The sequence below is a fragment of the Notothenia coriiceps genome, unplaced genomic scaffold, assembly GCF_000735185.1.
Source record: "Notothenia coriiceps isolate Sejong01 unplaced genomic scaffold, NC01 NC01_scaffold00028119, whole genome shotgun sequence".
Lineage (NCBI taxonomy): Eukaryota > Metazoa > Chordata > Actinopteri > Perciformes > Nototheniidae > Notothenia > Notothenia coriiceps.
In genome coordinates this window covers 3,570-7,133 of record NW_011360820.1, presented here as the reverse complement: position 1 = coordinate 7,133, position 3,564 = coordinate 3,570, and positions in this window count along the sequence as shown.

The window sequence follows — 3,564 nt, the reverse complement described above, 5'->3', positions numbered from 1 at the left end:
ACAGTGCAGTGTGAGATCCACACATCTGAAATGTTTAGCTCTGACTCTCGATCATTGGTAACTTTTTAGCAGAAATAATTTTCTTTGACCTCACTTTCTTTTTAACTTATCCTTATTTCAAGTGTTTCATGCTAAACGAACCACCTTTTGGAAAATTCTAATCTGACCCCATGGTACCTTTTAGTTTTCCCCGAAACTATTCCTCTTTTTAAATCCACATTAGTTACCTTGTTATTCTAGGAGTTTTTTGGTATCCTCCGTGAACCGGGGTCTTGAAACCAAAACAGATTCCCGTTACTACTACTACTACTACTACTACTACTACTACTAGGTAGAGTTTGTTTTGGCATTGTGCTGGAAATGACCTCTCTACTTTGTACTTCAGGTACAGTTTGTTGTGGCATTGTAATCGAGCACCTCGGCTCATGAATACAGTTTTGTAGACTCTAAAAAAGCTATTTAAAAGATTGCAGTAGTAAAATACACTGCTATAAAACCAGTGTGGCCATTTAAAGACTTTGGTCTGTCCACCAGTTTGGGCAGACTGAAATATCAAATATTGAATTGATTGCATAGAAATATAGCCCTGGTGTTCATGTTCCCCTGAGGATGGATCGTCCTTACTTTGCAGAAATGGTATCATACTTCTCTCCTGGATATAGTGAAAGAAAATAAATGTTATTGTTGATACTTTGAATGCAAACTGATGCCTTGTTCTGTCCTCTTGTCTTGTTCTGCAGGTTGAACCGTGGACCAGACCATATCTTCTAGAAGCATCTCGAGACAAACCTTTTCACTCTTCTATGTTAAGTAAATTGAATAAATCAAACAAAGATGAAGAATAACATATGTTCGTTCCAAAGCCAAATAAATAGTTTTCCTTTTCGAAGCGTGCGACATGATGACGTGTATATTGTGTAACAATATATATTTGTTTTGTATGTATTGATTTTCGAATGTTGGATTTTAGCAAAAATGTTTTATGATGTTGAATGAAGTACTTTGCTGTCAGGAAGCTAATTTGCTGAATACACCGAAAACAGACATTGATGTGTCCGGATATCGTATCCATTTAAACATGAACTATATTTCAATACAGACATAATTTACAGAACATCGGTACAAAGACGGGATTGCAGAACTGATTTAGTTCCGTGACTACAGTCAAAATAATAATTACAATCATGTGTAATTTGAAAATACACTTTTCAAAAAACAGTCAAAATAATAATTACAATCATGTGTAATTTGAAAATACACTTTTCCTGGCAAAAGACTGTCTGGTTTGGGGGAGACAGCCCTGCAACATTTAACAAGTAAATGCTAAAAAAAAGAGGACCCCAGTCTCCGTCAGAATGGCGAAAACCTCTGCTAAAAAATTACTAAACCAACAGTATCTTTAAATACCTGCTGACTTCTGTAAAAAGCCAGTGCAACTATGAAAAGCTAACATTAGTATCAAGGCGTGTGGGTGAGGCTCTGAGCCGTCTGCCCTAATTCAGTTTCCTTTCCACTCCTGTCTGAAGGCCGAAAAACATCAACTACAGAACACAGCGTGAAGAGCAACAGCAGAAAGAATTAGCCAAAGATATCTGATTTATTTCACGCACACAAGTCTGATTTTTACAAATGTTGATAATCTCAAAAGCATGAAGACCTTACTTTATTCCAAACAACTTAATTCACTTTCATTGTTAATCAAGATCAAGTGAGATTCCTTCCTATTCTTTGCACACATCACTTAATTAAGCACATATATGTTTAACGGTCATAAATACTGAGATTGAAGCTGTGTTGCTCAGTAAATAAATACTGTCAACAATAAAACCTGCAGATGTGATTGTATTTCAACGTACTACTAGTCTAGTGGGACGCAAACCACAAGACAGGAAGCTGCATCAGTCAGAGTGTGAGGTTTCAAAAGCGTCTCTTAAGTCACGTACACATCAAGATGAGAGTTATGTGCCTTGTGCATTGTGAGGGGGTTTTGAAATGTGTAAAACGACTTCATTTTGTTTGAACTACTGACATAAATGTTGTCCCTTCGACCCTGATCTGATAAGAGTTTGTCGTTTTGCACGTAGGGCGATTAGATATTTGTAATCTATACTGTGGCTATGAACCAGCTTGGTGCAGAAGTTTGGCATTGACTGTTTTAAAACATTCAAACCGTCCTCAGATAATAAAATGGTTTCTTTTTGATGGCAGTAACAGAGGACGCTGTTGGCTTCTCGCAAAGCAATACAGAGAATTTTCCATATTTACTTGACTCAAATGAATGCCGTGTGCACTTTTGCTTTTTATACAATCTTTAAAATGCACTTGGTCAAACTCAATATCAAATCATGTTTCTAAAAAAAGGCCGAGAGGTAGCGTTAACTCCCCGCTCGATGTGACTTTCACACTTTTGTTTTTTTCCAACAGCCTGAACAGGAAGTCATTTTTTTACCCATTCACAGTAGTCCAATGTAACCGTACCATTTCACCTGTGCTGCAAAGTATTACGATATATTACAAAAGGTAGATATATTGGTATTTCTGAGTGTTTCAATTAAATTACAAAGAAGAAAATAATCCCTTCCTTAGTTGTTCTGTCATCCATGTATAACAAGCCGTAATGTTTCCAGATCAATCCTTAACAGACAGTTGATCTAGTACGCTAAAGTCTACCTTTTCTTTCAGGCATTTGAGTAGCAATGAATATAAACAAACACACATGTTGCTTGTTGGTGATTGTTTGTAAAGCTGGGTGCTCAGTATTCTGGTTAAATCATTTGCTTCACGGAGGATTCATTGTAATAGATATTTTTAGTAACCCCCTTTTTTTTACATTACATTGACATTCATTAAATAGCCTTTTGAAAATGTCTTGTAAATGAACTTTACTCCAGCACAAACAAAAAGTAGTACAATTTGGTGGTAAAGATTAAAGAAAATTGTTACATTTTTATAATATTTCTTCTACGGTTTCACCTTTTTAATTCATCATCAATCCGAACACATTTTTAATTAGGAGGTATTGAGTTAACATATTTTGGCTACCATTGAGAGGGATAAGAGAAAACGTGTGGAATTGTTGGGTCCTTGGAAATTATAAATAAATTATCAGGTATACTCGAAAAAAGTGCCAAATCATGTAACCTCAAAATGACATTTAAAATAGAGATGAAGAAGGGTTAACAGAGCACAGTTTGACACATTTGAATATCTGAGGGAAAGCTATGGCTTGAAATGTCTCCATTTTAGAAGCTTACAAAAAGATCTGCTGATGAAGTAATTAAATCAATTACTTGGTTAGAAAAGGTGTGTTATGGTTATTATCATATTGAGGTTTCAGTATCTGTATCATCCGCTCTTAGCCCACAAACTGGACAGGAAGTGCAAAACCATCATGAGTCACAGGAGGTGACTAACAACAGGATATACATTCACTTCCTGTGATATATTCTGGCTCCCCTCAAAGCTCCCATGAAGCCCTCTGTACCGCGAATGTCAACGGGTGGGGTGTGGGGGGTGCTAGTGGAGTATGACGCCCTCTGTATCGCGAATGTCAACGGGAGGGGG